Here is a 15,975-nt window from a genome sequence, read left to right as displayed (position 1 = left end):
CGCCTGTGGCGCTGGTGTGGGGTTTTTTTTGCACATACTCGCGGATGTTCTTAAGGGGAGGGGAGGGTCTCAACATTTTGAAAACAGGCCCGGATGCACGGGAACAGAGGCAGCGCTTGTTCCCCTGAACCTTTGGCCTCGGAGTGGGCCGATCCCTTTTTCTTGAAGGATGGGATCGGAGGATCCCTCCTGCGGCTTTGGAGCAAGGGCGCTCTGCTTACACTCAGAGGCTCCTCGCCATCGCCTCCAGCGTCTTCGCACTGCGGCTCCATTCGAGCCCTGCAATCCTCCCGGTTGCGCCAGGCGGAGGCGGAGGCGCGCTGAGGGTGGTGGTGGTGGTAAGCCGCTTTGCGCTGAGAGAGAGAGAAATCGGCCGCGATCGCCGCCCTCGTGTTCCCGCCCGCCTTGCGTGGCCAATGATATCGAATTATTCTCCCCGCGCTAGCCAAGCCGCGATCCCGGTCACCAAGCGAGTGGAAGAGCAACAGAAGGCAGACGTGGGCAAACGAGCGCTCAGGCGGCTGCGGCGGGGATCTAAGGCGGCAGACCGATCTGGAGAGGCGGAGAGGCGTCGGCTGGTCCACGTGGAAAGCGTGGAGCGCGAGTGAAAGCTTTGCAGGGAGGCACGCCGCCGGAACACGCGAAAACCGTAGCAACCGGGCCAGCGGTGGAGAGTGATCAGCGCGCCCCCCTCCACCCACCCAATACGCATCCCGCTAGATCTGGGTGAAGCGCCCCCTTCCCACTGTAAGAAAAGGGCAGGGGAAACCATCCCGCCCCCTCCCCTTCTTTTCCCAGCCCCGTTGCTGCTGCCGTGCGGAATCCCCAGGCCCCTTCACACGTTTGCTAAGGCAAGTGGCGAAATGCGGCGGGAGAGGGATGAGGAGGGGGGGAAAGCCGTGTTTCCTCGGTTTTTTGGGGGTGGGAAACGGGCGTTGCGCGCACCGCGGGGGAACGGAACCGATTGTATTGGGGTGCGAAAGTCCGCGTGGAGACTCCATATGGAATGGGCGAGGGAGACGCTGGGTTCGGGGAGGGGAAGGGGTGGCAGGTAGGACTATGGGTGGGTAGGGGGTCGCCTGCTTGCTTTTCTCCGTCCAGCGATGCGAATGGCCTTCGGAGAAGCCCCCGAATGGGGAACGCAAGCGGCACCCGAGCTCCCCCCCCCCAAAAAAAATTAATAATAATAAAATTCCTCTCCCAAGAGAAAGTGGAACTGGATTTTGCACACGCTTCCTTTGAGGCACGCAGAGGAATTTCGCCCTTCCTCTCCAGATTTAGGTCAGCCTGGCCTCTGCTCGCAAGTGGGTATTCGTTATGAGTGTGTAATATCCCCCTGGGGCTTCCTCCACATCGGACTCCTGGGAGCTCAGATAGCAAGGCTGGTAGGGTTTTCCTAGCCAATTCTTTAAGTGTGCGTGTATGTGCGTGTTTCCCTTTCTGTAGCTTTTGATGGTAGGGGACTGCAGTCCTTGCCCGCTTCCCGTTATGGCCACTTTATTCCACTCCTTGTTAAAGACGATATGATGGTGAGCAGTGCAAGATTGGCTCTCTGCTCCATCTGTTCTGACAGTGGTCAATCCAACTGGCCAAGGAAGCCCCACTAGTCTCCTAGCGGATGGCCTTTGGAAGCAGCTACCCTGCCATCAAGGCTAATAGCCATGAATCCCTTCTATTAATTTGGAGCTTTTAGTCCAGCCAACCCTGTACTTCTACTCTTGACTTTCTCAACCTGGTCTTCTCCAGATGTGGAAGCTTCCAACTACCAGGTTGTAGAAATTGGATGTACATACATTGTCCCAATTTTCAGGAGGCAACTGGACTTCCTTGTTTTTTCTTCTCATCCAAGAAACTTCTTCAGTTCTGAGAGGATAGTGGGGAATGGAAGGATTTATACTCCTTGCAGACAGCTGGTCATTTGCATCCTTTTAGAGGGTCATTGAAGGACTTGGAGGTTTATCTGTGTCCTCAGGGTCACCTGAGTAGTGCAAATGGTTCCTGTAGTCTGCAATTTTTCCCCCCTCTGGAAATCCATTCCTACTTCCACAAGTTTCAGCATCCTGGGTTCATATGGCCACCATTTGTGAGCTTCCCAGCTGGCTTCTGTCAGGCAAAAGCCAATCAGGGAAGCCGGATTTGATTAATGACCTCATGATTCACCTAACAATTGCATTTACTCATTTAACAACTATGGCAAAAAGGGTTGTAAAATCAAGTTGGGCTCACTTAACAACCACTTTGCTTAGCAACAGAAATTCTAGTCCCAATTGTAGTCATAATTCAAGGACTACCTACCTATACAGGCAGTCCTCAGCTTACAACTACAATTGAGCCCAAAATTGATGTTGTTGAATAAGAAATTTGTTGAGTTTTGCTCCATTTTATGACTTTTTCTTGCCACATTTGTGAACTGAATTGCTGCAGCTGTTAAATTAGTAAGACTGTGGTTAAGTGAATCTGGTTTCCTGATTGACTTTGCTTGCCAGAAGATCACAAAAGGCAATCGCATGATTCCGGGATAACATAACCGTCACAAGTGTGAGTCAGTTGTCAAGCATCTGAATGTAAATCACATGACGGTGTGAAAAACTGTCATAAGTCACTTTTTTCAGTGATGTTGTAACTTCAAACAGTCACTAAATGGACTGTTGTAAGTCGAGGACTACCTGTATCCCTCTCAGCAGGACAGCACCAAATTGGGGAAGTTTCATCTTTTTTCCAAGGCGTTTCCAGCAGTAGGAACTGATGTTCCTCAAGATGGTGATTCCTAAGACTGAACACAGGACCAAGCAAACAAGCAAACAAGATTAACAGACTACAGACAGATTAACAGAGTTGGAAGGGCCCTTGTAGGTCATCTAGTCCAGGGGTCTCCAACCTTGGCAACTTTAAACCTGATGGAGTTGAAGTCCACCATGCTTAAAGTTGCCAAGGTTGGAGAACCTGATCTAGTCCAACCCCCCCCCCCCCCGCCCAAGTAGGAGACCCTACATCATTGCTGACAGATGGCAGTCCAGTCTCTCCTTGAAAGCCTGCACTGATGAAGCTCCCACCACCTCCGAAGGCCACTTCTGTTCCATTGGTTGATTGCTCCCACCGTCAGAAAATTTCTCCTCCTTTCTAGGTTGAATCTCTTCTTGGTCCATTTCCGTCCATTATTCCTTGTCTGGCCTTCAGGTGCTTTGAAAAATAGCTTGACCCCCTCCTCTCCGTGGCAGCCCCTCAAATATTGGAAGACTGATATCATGTCTCTTCCCTGGTCCTTCTCTTCACTAGACTAGCCATGCCCAGTTCCTGTAACTGCTAATGTGGGATGGATTGAGACACTTTTGACAAGCAAAACAGGCTTTCCATCACTGAACAAGAACTGTAAAGGCACCTGAACAGCCATTTAGAATCCAGAGTATTTCCCCCCTATTTTTTAAACTGTGACAAAGTTTGCAGGAAACTGAGCATGATGTAATAATATCATTACAGAGAAGTCAGGCTCCCCCCCCCCTACCGCACTTTTTGGGGAAGTGGGGTTTTTTCCCCCTCCTTCCTTAACATGTACATTATTATTTTTTCCATACAACCATGCCAAATTCTTGAAGTCTGTCAAGGCAAATCCCTGCAATTTTCTTGGCAAGGTTTTTCAGAAACGGGTTGTCATTGCCTCCTTCCTGGGGTTGAGAGGAAATGACTGGCCCGAGGTCACCCGGTGGTCACTTTTGCGCCCAAGGCAAGATTAAAATTCAGTCTATCAGTTTCTCCTCTGATGCCTTAATTATTACACCAAACTGGGTCTCAGAACATGTATATTAAATCCTTCTATTCTCTTCTATTCCATTATTCTGTTCTGTTCTGTTCTATGCTATGCTATTCTCTTCTCTTCCATTCCATTCCATTCCATTCTTGTATTCTATTTCATTCCATTCTTCTATTCTATTCCATTCCATTCCATTCTTCTGTTCTATTCTATTCTATTCTACCTAAAATCTGCAGTGGCATTCTTTGGAGCTTTGTCACTAATGACAGTATTGTGGAAAATTCCACCAGTATTGTAGAAAACTACATGGGGTGACATATTATCCATCCCTGTTCTACCTAAAATGCATATTGTAAGTGCAAACATATAGAGGCAAGAATGGGCTTATAAAAGGAGACCCTAAAACATGGTTTCCAACCTTGGCCCCTTTAAGACCTGTGAACTTCAACTCCCAGAATTCCCCAGACAGCCATGCTAAGCTGAGGAAATCTGAGAGTTGAAGTCCATGCATTTTAAAGTTGCCAAGTTTGAGAAACCCTAAAACTATCTGTGCCTTAGTGTTGCCTGTCTTGACCATCAAGTTTTTCCCTCCCATCTTCAGTGAAGAATACTTTCTGGCCCCATGGACTGAAGCTTGAAGCTACAGTTGCACAAAGGCAAAAAAAAAAACCCAAAACCAACCACGTGCACAGACATTGCGTTATATTTGCTGTAATAATAGAATTGGCTGTGTTCTGCAAACTGATACAAGGCTCTGAATCATTCCAGTAACCAAAGATAGTCTTTCACTCTCTGAGTAGAGTTCTTGTTCGGGCAGTTTCAGTCTGACCGGGAGGGAGAGAAATTGATGCAGGGGGTTGAATCCAGACAGGCAGAGTGAGTGGGCCTTGGTTTGGCAAAGGAGGAGTACGATCCCTGCTTTTGTGTTTATTTATTTATTTTTAGAGTGGAAATATCTGTCTGAGGTGGGCCTTGGTCCAAGTAGGTGTGTCTGTTACATTTCAAGTCTGTTAAAGGCTGCCTTTGGCAAGGGATTTGCTAGTGATTAATTTTTGCAAAAAGAACTGGCAAGCTCTAGCAGCTCTGTGCGTCTTATACTGTAATTTTAGATCCCAGGGGTCTCTCTGTCTCTCTCTCATATTAACATGCTCAGAGGTGCCCTTTGTACACCATTCTTTGCTGCTGGAGAATTCCTCTCCTCTCCCCTCACAGCCTCTAATGGGAACATTCAGATTCTGCTTCTCAGGGTTATTGTAGAGATGTGGAAAAATCAGAACTCGACACTGCATTTAACTTGAAATGCCAAAAAAATAAATAGCACTGGATAGTGTTCAGGATGGGACATGTTCTGGAGCGCCAAACTGGTTTATTATCTCAGTTTTTTCTAAACAGTCTGGGATTTGGTTTTCAGAAAAGAATGACAAAGGAGCTAAGATTCTGCAATACAGCTTAAACCACAGACCACACGAAACAAGGTTGCTTGTATCGCGTGTGGAAAAAGTTGTGGCTCTTAGGAGATTAAAGGAACATTTTCCGGAATTACAGTAACACAATTGGTACAAAGTACCAAGTATCCCTTGCATTTTTGGGCGGCCCTAACAAACTATTTTTTGGGTCAAAGGGTGAAGTAATTGGGATCATAGCAAAATCTTTGGATACACACATAGAACAAGGATGGGGTTTGAGTGGATTTAGAGCCTTACTGGGAGAGTAAAATATTTTTTATTTTATTTTAGTTTAAAATAGGTGTTTTTTTTGCCTCAAAATGATAAGCCTCAGAAATTCAGCACAGTTGGAGAAAACTCCATAGGTCACAACGAAAAGCTTTGGGAGGGTAGAAAATTATAAAGATGACCTTGAAGAAGTAACTGCATTTTCTCTCCCTCCCTCCTCCTGCGCAAGAGAGCTAAGGTGGAGTCAGATGAACTTTCTTTTTAATATTCTTTTTCTAGGATTAAATCATGTTTTGTTAACTGCCAGTTCCTTCCCTAAAGCCATCTCTGTAGTTCAACTTTCAGCCTTGGAAGTACAAGCTATTTCCTTTCTTACTGTAAAATAGTAGGAAAGCATCTTTTTTATTTTCTGGCAATCCAAAAAATAAAAGGAGTGGGGGAGAAATATATAGGTGAGCAGGCCAGCAGTAGAGTGATTCCAAAAAGATGTTGAGATTTTGGAAAAGGTGCAAAGAAAAGCAACTAAGATGATCAAAGGCCTGGAGACTAAAACCTATGAAGAACAGTTGCAGGAATTGGGTGTGTTTAGTCTACTAAAAAAAAAAGACTACGGGCGACATGATAACAGTGTTCCAATATTTGAGGAGCTGCCACAAAGAAGAAGTCAACCTATTTTCCAAAGCACCAGAAGTCAAGACAAGAAACAATGGATTGAAACTAATCAAGGAAAGAAGCAACCTAGAACTAAGGAAAAATTTCCTAACAGTGAGACAATTAACCAGTGGAATGACTTGCTTTCAGACGGTTGTGGGTACTCATCAATGAAGGTTTTTAAGAAGAGACTGGGGAGTAACTTGTCTGAAATGGTATAGGATCTCCGGCTTGAGCAGGGGGCTGGTCTAGAAGACCTCCAAGGTCCCTTCCAGCTCTATTCTGATTCAGTTTCATTTCTAAAAGAGCACCCTGAGACAAGAAAGTGCATGAATGCAGCCCTGTATCCATCTCATTAAAACAGTTATGTATTTCCCAAGTTCTTGCAATCCAAAGAATTGTCTCGGTGAAGGTGCTGACAACAGTATAGAAAGTTACATGTGGGTTAGGCCTAAGCTAGCCACAGGATCACCCTTCAGTCTGGCCCTCACTCTAAAGACATCAGTAGGGCACCTTCGTGGATTTTGCAATAAATAAAATTAACAGCTAATTCTGTTTGATTTGGCTTAAGTCCCATATTAGGGAACATACTGACAGTGGAATTGACGCATGTTCGCACTTTATTATAATTCAGGAAGCAATTCAAAACATTCTTATCCAATCTAGACCTTTAATGTTTTATTCTTTTTAAGTGTTTAAAATTCATCATGCATCTCTACTATATCTCTAAGTGTCCCAAAGCCTTTTCTAATTACACATTTTATGATTGAAATAAATCATTTCCTGGGGCATCTGATTAAGACAGGGCCACCAAAACATTAGATTTATACATGGTTGGTTGGGTAGTTCATACTTCAATGTTGTGGGAACCTAGTCGTTGTCTTTTGAAAACTATACCCTTATCTTACATCCAGTGGATAAAATTCAGTATTGCAGGCTAACTCTCCCCACTGCTGGGGGTTTGATTCTGACCTGCTGAAGGTTAACTCAGCCTTCCATCCTTCCAAAGTTGATAAAGTGAGGAGCCAGATAGTTGGGGGCAAGATGCTGACATTGTAAACAGCTCAGCGAGGACTGTAAAACCACTGTGGAGCAGTCTATAAGTGCTATTAAACTATGATGTGGTTCATTTGTGTCACAGCATGATATGATGTGATGTGAACAGGACAATTGGGCTTATTTCAGGCTTAATATATTGTGTGATCCCAGCCAGCTTCAGATTTTGAGGACTACACATGGAGCAAAGGGGATACATGGAGTAAGAATCCATGTGGAACAGAATACTTTCTTCCATGTGCCACTTATTGTTTGGTTGATTGCCTTGCCTGCTGCTTGAGCAGGCTGAAAACATCCCCCCACTTTTCTCATGTCCACATGGGAGCGTGAGTTACATTCTTGAGATTTGGCTGCTTTGTTAGCAGAAGCTCTAGAGCAAGGATCCTCAAACTTTTTAAACGCGGCCAATTCACGGTCCCTTAGACTGTTGAGGGGCCGGACCGGCTGGGTGGGCGTGGCTAGGTGGTCATGTGACTGGGTGGGTGTGGCCAATTTAGCAGTCCATTAAGCAATACAGACAAATGAAACTTTAATTTGTTACGTTCCTGGCGGTGGAAAGCAGGTAAATGAAGGGATGTGGCTGGTGTGTGTGTGTGTGTGTGTGTGTGTGTGACTTCTGTCTATGTCTTTGTGTGTGTGTCTCCCTCCCTCTCCCCTCTCTCTGGAGGATGGGGAGCCAAAAAACAAGCCCATTTTTGACCTCAAAGGTCTCAGTGTGTCACGTTTTTGGCCTCCTCGGCCTCTAGAACTCGGATGGGGGCTGGTGGGTAGGTGGGGCAATGTGTGTGGGGCAGCCTCATGGTCTCATACGGGCCGGATTAATGGCTTTGGCGGGCCGTATCCAGCCTGTAAGTGGCATACAAATGTCAATAAACCTAAACCTAGTTTGAGGACCCCTGCTCTAGAGGCTGGAGATGCATCACTGGTGGATTCGGTTTTCAGCCTGAACGTGTCTCCAGGAAAATTGAATTGACAGGCTGATCTAAAAATGTGTGAGTATGAATGGCAAAGCCTTGTAGGGTAGACAGAGTATCAGGGATGTATCCTGTGGACCTCCATGAGGTTTTATGTTGGGGAAAGGCTCACAAAAGTGCATGGATTAATTCTCAGCCAGACATCTGTGGGTGGATGAAGCTTGGAGACCCAGCTGTGCAGTGCAGTGTTGCTAAGCAATCGGCTTTGAGAAGGGATAATAATGTTTATCTCAGTGGGGGTACCCTTTCCCCCCCCCTCCCCAGCTTGGTAGTTCTCTTCTACTTCCTTTCCATCAGCTATGCTCCTTGAAGCCTTTTCTGGCACAAGGACAATATTTGGTAGAACCCTATTAGACTTCTTTGCCAGCCAGTGAGGGTTAATTCCAACCTTTCCTTAAAAAAAAGGAAATTGGGGATCTTCTGATTCCTTAAATGAAGTAGGACAAAAAAAGAGGATTGAAACAAAGCACGTGGAGGCTCAGGTTCAATTTTTCTAGAATAGCTTTCGGTACAAGATCTGTAAAGTGGCTATATCAAGCTAAAATGTAGTTGGCTACTGTCAGTCTTGTGAGATAGAGCAGGTAGGGAACATAACCTGTTCTAATTAACTAATTCTAGCTAATTCTGTTTTATGGTAAAGCTTCGTTCACAGAATTTTGCAAGTTATTAGATAAGGCAGACTTTTAGATCCTGGTACAACAACGCAGCGTGTTGCGTATATCGCTTGTGTTTATATTGCCTCCAGAATTCCTGGTCAGGATAGTTCACCAAATCACGATTAGGAGAATTCTAACTCCATCACAAGCTACTAAGAAATCCTACAGTGCCGTGATAGCAAACTTAAGGCCCACGTGCCACAGATGGCACCCAGAGCCCTCTCTGCGGGCACGCGAGCCGTCGCCCCAGCTCAGCTCTACTGTGCATGTGCGCCTGCCTCCTGCCGCCCAGCTGATTTGCTGCGCATTCACGTCGGGTTGGGCTCATGTGGGACGCATGCACGGGGTGGCAGGGGTTGCGGTGGCCCGTTTTTGCTGCAGGGAGGCCTACTAGGCCCAAAACGGGGTCCCTGTTTTCGCTCCCAGGAGGCTGCAGGGATGCCTAGTAGGCCCCAAATAGCGCTGTGTGTGTGGGTGGCGGTGGGTGAGTGGGGCGTGCACATACACAGAGGGTGCGGGGGGCGCATTGCATTATGGGTGCTTTCAGCAAGCGACAACAAAAAGGCTAGCAATCACTGTTATAGTGGAACTTCCACAGGCAATCTACTCCAGATATAAAATCCTAGGGACCAGTGGTGGGTTTCAAAAATTGTTCGAACCTACTCTGTGGGTGTGGCCTCCTTTGTGGGAGTGGCTTGCCACCCATGTGACCGGATGGGAGTGGCTTGCCACCCATGTGACCGGATATGAAATTATGAATTAGTACTTAGGTCGGTCCAAGTAGCTATTCAGAAACTCTGGCATTGAAGCATGCAGGTCTTAAAGCTGTCAAGTTACAAGATCCTTGCACCCCTAACCCTTTAGAAAAAAAAAACTAGGGGTCTTCAAACCTGACAGCTTTAAGACTTGTGGACTTCAACTCCCAGAATTCCTCCTCCAGTCACGTTGGCTCAGAAACTCTGGCATTGAAGCATGCAAGTCAGTGGTGGGTTTCAAAAATTTTTGGAACGTCTTCTGTAGGTGTGGCCTGCTTTCCGGGTCCACTGGTGGAACCTCTTCTAACCGGTTCGGTAGATTTGACGAACCGGTTCTACTGAATAGGTGCAAACTGGTAGGAACCCACCTCTGCTAGGGACTGACTGCCCCCTAAATGTAGGCTGCATCTGACAATGGAAGTCAGATGCAGCCTTCCTAAATGACAGAAACATCTTCCACTCCTGGGACCTCTGGCTGGCCTAAGTCAAAGAGGTTAAAGGTTTAATGGAGGTTTTAGTTAAGAGTTCTTAACTTTATCCAATTATCCAGTCTTTAGAGATGTGAACTCTCTAGTTTTCATAGTTTCTGTTCCATCCTGTTCTTTGAGCTCCATGTTGTCTGCAACACGTAGGAACGGTGGTGATGGCATCCTAGAAGATACATGGTGGGACTGGTGGGTGGTAGCATCTGGTCTCCTTCAGCTCCAGCAACCTGATGCTGTATCACATTGGAAGATTTCCCATTTCCATGGGGACAGAAATTGGCCTGTGGAAGTATACTTGGTACACGTAGTGAATCTTGAATCTGCCTTGGGAGTGAATGGAATTGTTAAAATTCTGTGCCATTTGGGGCTGAAGAAAACAGGGGAATGGAACGCTCCAGATGCCCTGAGAATTAAATAGAACTTTCATATACAACTGTCATTGACCCAGAATTATGGTCATAAGTCATGTCAGTTGTTAAGTGGGTCATCAGGTGACCATGGCCGATCGTATGACCTTTTGGGGGACTGTTGTTAAGTGAACATGTAAAGTAAAAGGCAAATTCCCTGCAGATTTTACTCCATTAGTCGTTGCTGACTATATGGCTAAGTGAACATGTGAACCAAAGGAATTGAATGCATTATCCGCAATGGGCATGAAACTATCATAAATCGTGGTCGTATGACTGTGGGATACAGCAAATGGTCATAAATGTGGTGGGTTGCTAAGCACCCCAAATGCAAATACATGACTGCGGAGGAGGGGAGAATCCAGCCGTTAGATTAGAACTTTGAATCTGGGTTGTAAGTGTCTATGGAGATTCTCAGTCAATCCAGCTCATGGTTGTCCCAACGGTGCTTTTTCCAGGAAGCAACTGGACTTCCTTGTTTTTCTTTGAAGACATTTCGCTTCTCATCCAAGAAGCTTCTTGGAAATGCGGTCAAAGAGGCCATTTATGTCAAAATTGAATAGCCCTCTCTCAAAAGAGGGGAAGAGATATGACATCATCTATTTCCAGTCTACAAGAGAGTCCTTTGAAGATTTCTAAGAAGGCTCCACACTCATTTGTACTACTCAGGTGACCCTGAGGTCACAGATAAGCCTCTAAGTGGCCTCAAGGACTCTCTAAAAGAATGCAAATGACCATCTATCAGCAAGGAATATAAATCTTTCCATTCCCCACTCTATCCAGTCGGAGCTGAAGAAGCTTCTTGGATGAGAACCGAAACTTCTTCAAAAAAAAAAAAAAAAAAAAAAGCAAGAAAGTCCATTTGCCTCTTGAAAAAATGCACTTTTGGGACATCTGAGTTGTAAGTACCTTTCTTGATTTTATTGTAACTTTGAAAATTTGCTAAGCATCCTGCCATAAGTTGAGAACTACCTCTATGTGGCTGAGCCTTAGGCTAACTCTGCCCACTGCTAGGAGTTCGATCCTGACTGGCTCAAGGTTTACTCAGCCTTCCATTCTTCTCCAGAGGCCATAGTTTGAGGACCCCTGATTTGGTGCAATATAAAAAAAATGCAAATAAATTTTTTTGCGGACCATCAACATTTTCTCATGGACCACCAGTTGGTGACTGCTGGTGTAGACCATGGCTTGACCCCAGGATACTGTATTGACTACGTCCTTGGTTTGATCCCAAAGCCTTTCCCCATTTATTGACGTCTTTCTCCATCTGAATGAATGAATATTGTGATGTAATGCATCTACTCTCTCCTGCTGCATTTACTTAATGTGGTTGGTGAGCAGCCTCTGGAAAGAGACTAGATGCTCCAAATCCCAAACCACCAAAGTCTCCTCCTCCTTCTCCACCTCCTCCTCCTCCTCCTCCTCTGTACCTTCCAACGGACTACTCTGACTTCACTTTTTTTCCTCTCTTTTGCCAGAAGATTTCCAGGCAGGGAAGAAAGAGCACGGTGGTAGACGACTGATTGCCAGCCAGGAAGACTGCTTCACCGGGGAAGCCTGCCAGCTTCTCCTGCTGCTCCAGGTGGGAAGGGAGTCCACAGTTGGGAATTTTGGGGCACTGGGGGCGGGGGGGGGGTTGGCTGATCCCTCTGGTGAAGAATGAGTTCACCCATTTCTGGAGATGTATTTTTTTTTTAGAAGTGGGACAGGATAAACCTGGGGAGTGGAGCTGTTTACCCGTTGGCAAACATAAAAGTTTCCAGGCTGCTTTTTAAATATCCGGGCTCTTGACATCTCTCCTTGCTGGCTGAAGGTGACTTTTGATGGGTCCTTGAATGCCCTCGGCTTCTCTGCTCTCTTCCTTCCCCCGTTCCCCCCTTTCCCCCCTCCCCTTCTGTAAATTTACAGAAGGTGGTTCGTAAGTAAGAAATGAGTGATTACCTTTTCTTGGGAGACCAACTTTCTGAACTTGGATAAATCAACAATGCTAGAAATCAGAGAGAATATAAAGAAGTAACATAGGAGAAGGGAGACTTAAACTACCTGCATTTATTTACAAACCTGGTATTTGAATACAGGTAGCTGTTGTGCAAAGTTGTTAATTAGTAGAAGGGGACATGTCTATAGAGGAGTAGAGTAGGGTTCCACCACAAATCCGCGAAGCCCTTATCCGCGGAGACATAAGCGTGAAGACTAATTCGTGCCGTTCGAAGCGCTAAGGAAAAACGCGACCCTACCGCGATAACATAATCACGGAGGGCAAATCCGCGCATTCCCAAGCACTCAGCATCCTAAACCTAACCCTAAACCTAACCCTAACCTAACCCTAACCCTAAAACAAACCCTAAAACAAACCCCTAACCCTAATCCTAACCCTTACCTTAATTTAAATCCGCTTTCTGCCGCCGCGCTGTTTTAAAGTGCCCTTCTGTCGCCGCACTGTTGTCGCGGCGGTGATGACGCGCGGTGATGACGTCGTGGCTTTAGCGACGTGATTTTATCACCGCTATTTTGACGAGCGCAGTTTTGTCGTGCCACGGTAGAGTAGAGTAGAATAGAATTCTTTATTGGCCAAGTGTGATTGGATACACAAGGAATTTGTCTTTGTGCATATGCTCTCAGTGTACATAAGGAGAATAAAAATACATTCATCAAGAATAAAAAGATACAACACTTAGTGATAGTCAAGGTTACTAATAAGCTATCCAATCGTACTAGGAAACAAATAAAAACAATATAAATTGAAAGATACAAGCAACATAGTTATAGTCGTAAGTGGGGAGAGATGGATACTAGGAAGAAGAGAAGAAGAATAGTAATACATTCTTGGTAAATTATTGACAGTGTTGTGGGAATTAGTTGTTAAGCAGAATGATGGCATTTGGGGAAAAAACTGTCTAAATTTCTATAGTAATCTATAATTTGGCAAAGAAATGTCAGCAGGTGAATGGAAAGGATTGTAGAGGCAACACGATATAGAATAATGTGCTTTTCCCCCTTACATCTTTCTTGGGCCTATCTGCAATAGAGTGTCCTTCCACAGCCAGACACCATCTAGGTATACTGGCCCTGCCACTCACAAAAGTCCCAGGCTCAGATGACTAAGAAACATTTGGAAGCTGCAGTCTCAATAGTGCAGAAAGAATGACTGCGGTCTGCCTTATATCCTTAGGTCATTAACTGAGCTATTGATGTGCTTTTACTAATAGAAATCTTGCTTTTTCCTTGTTGTGGTCTATTTGAAAGAACAAATTGTTAGTAGAATTGAGTCCACCCTTAAGAGAGAACTCAAAACGCCTTGCTCAAGCTGATTAGATTTGTATGTCTTACATGAATTTGACTATTGGTTTTTTTTAATTATAGTTTTTGTGATCTATTAGGTTCACACAGGATGTATATTTGCTAGGGATATAAAAATGATGTAGATAGAGACATCAAGCAAAAGCATATGCTGATTTTGTTCATAATGCATTTAATTTATTATTTGGATCAGTTGCTGAATATATTGTATGAGCTCTTTGTAGTAGTTTCTAAAGATGGTGATCATATTTCCTTGGGAAAAAATGAAAAAGAAATATGAAAAAGGAGCAGATCTAAAAGACATCAACATATATTGTAATAATTTATGACTGCTTCATAAAAGAAAATTCAATAGCAAAACCAAGAAAACTTTTCAAAAAAATAAATGACAAACGTGAGTTTTTGAAAAAATAAATAAATCTAAAGGAAGCAAATAAAGGACTATCCTTCATAATAAAGGATGTAGAGTTATTGTATTTATAAACCATGCTTGAAAGTTTAGCCTGTTGTATGAATCCAAATAATTGAATTTATTCATTAAATCAAGATTGAATAAACTACAGCTTAGTGTGATCTGGGAATCTAATCAATATGCAATAGATTGAAAAGAAAGCAGGTAATTGATCAGTCCGAGACCTTTTTGTTGGTGGATTGGTTGGTTTATAGCTTGATAGGTAGGTAGGTAGTCAATTCATTGTTGATGCTTTGAGATGAGTCCATCAACTCAGACAGCAACATGAGTTGACAACAGCTGGAAGATGGAGGAACCTGGGAGTCACCTAAGATTTCTGCAGGAAAGGATTGTTTCTAGATCCTGAAGTTCTCTTTTCTCTGGTGTTATAATCTCCAAAACATGGCGTGCCCCCACTGACATCTCCCAAATGTCCTGATTGTCATTCTTTGGTGTTTCAGGTGAATGAGGAGGTGGGGAGCTCTTGAATAATTAGCCAGATGCTAAAGGACTTGGCAGGCAACCGTGAGTGGGGAAAAAAGCCAGATGGTTGACATTCCAGTCCTAACCTGCCTTTTGATGCTCAGTTGTGGCCAAGAGGTATTTGGCACCATCTTGGGGAGGGGTGGGGGGAGAGATAGGCAACAATTGTGCTTTGAGACTATGCCATATTCCTGCTAAGTTGGAAAAGCCCTGTTGCTCTGCTGTTTTGCAGAAGGTCCCAGATGAATCTTAGCAGCTTCAGTGAAACAGTAACGGGAAGGATTTTTGGATCATTTACGGAAGTCAGAGTAAATAGCATGGAGCTCAGGTGGATCAAGAGAGAGGCAGATTCCTTGAAATGAAACAGTCAAGTTGACTTACCCAAGAGGGATTCCTATCATCCTTCTGTGGGATGAAATAGTATGTGTTAGGAGTGGGAAGTCATATAGGTTAGCTCTTTTCTGGTCAGCAATGCCCTTGATCAGGATCATATTCAATGTCCTGTACTCATTTCATTTCATTTATTGAATTTCTAGGCTGCCCAATCCCGAAGGACTCCGGGCGGCTTACAGAAATGAAAATATTAAAAAAGAATTTAAAAATGATAGGACACAACAAAGTTAGCACAACATACACCCAATCAGAGGGGGGGGCTGGACTTCAGTCAAGAGGTCAACAGCCCCAGGCCTGCCGGAAAAGCCAGGTTTTAATAGCTTTGCGGAAGGCCATGAGAGTAGGTAGGGCCCGGATCTCTGGGGGCAGCTCATTCCATAGGGCCGGAGCGGCAACAGAGAAGGCCCTACTCCTAGGCATCGCCAGCCGGCATTGTCCCGCTGAAGGCACCTCGAGAAGGCCCATCCTGTGCGATCTTATTGGTCTAAGGGAGGTATGTGGCAGAAGATGGTCTCGCAGGTGTCCTAGGCCATGTAGGGCTTTAAAGGTGATAACCAGCACCTTGAATCATGCTCGGAGACCAATGGGAAACCAGTGCAGCTCGCGGAGGATAGGTGTAGTATGGGTGTACTCAAGGAGAGCCTTGGGGCCATTCTGGATCTCCATGCATGGTAAGGAGTCCCATCTGAGGATGCTTCTATCCAAACATACACCTCCTTGCAGTGGTGGGATTCAACCGGTGTAACAACCGGTTCGCTGAGCGTACGCCTCACGCGCACCAAAAACATTCTCCACACACACGCAGTGCGTTTGAAAACAGCTCTAAAACTTACCTTCTACTGCAGCCCCGGTAAGTAGAACTGCTGAGGTGTGGCAATCTGCTCTGCCGCGTCTATCCGCTGGGCTTCAGACAAAGGAAATGTAGGACAAACTAACACAGGGG

The 15,975-nt window shown here is 45.1% G+C and overlaps 1 protein-coding gene across 3 annotated transcripts in view; it reads left to right on the top strand.

The window, feature by feature from the left end:
• Nucleotides 1–407: 407 nt before the first annotated feature.
• LOC106546170 (excitatory amino acid transporter 1) overlaps nucleotides 408–15,975 on the top strand; it is a 35,741-nt gene continuing 20,173 nt past the window's right edge. For 2 of the 3 annotated variants that reach the window (XM_087701942.1, XM_014062957.2), the window contains exons 1-2: nucleotides 408–851; nucleotides 11,884–11,987. The gene's annotated coding sequence lies outside the window, so the exon portion shown is untranslated. The remainder of the gene's footprint in view (nucleotides 852–11,883; nucleotides 11,988–15,975) is intronic. The other variant, XM_087701935.1, reaches the window with a different exon arrangement.

The sequence above is a fragment of the Thamnophis sirtalis genome, unplaced genomic scaffold, assembly GCF_051295495.1.
Source record: "Thamnophis sirtalis isolate CommonGarterSnake01/CBP01778 unplaced genomic scaffold, rThaSir2_p1.2 scaffold_1, whole genome shotgun sequence".
In the NCBI taxonomy this organism is placed as follows: Eukaryota; Metazoa; Chordata; class Lepidosauria; order Squamata; family Natricidae; genus Thamnophis; species Thamnophis sirtalis.
The sequence above is the reverse complement of the archived record's forward strand: the minus strand, read 5'-3'. Positions and strand labels throughout refer to the sequence as shown.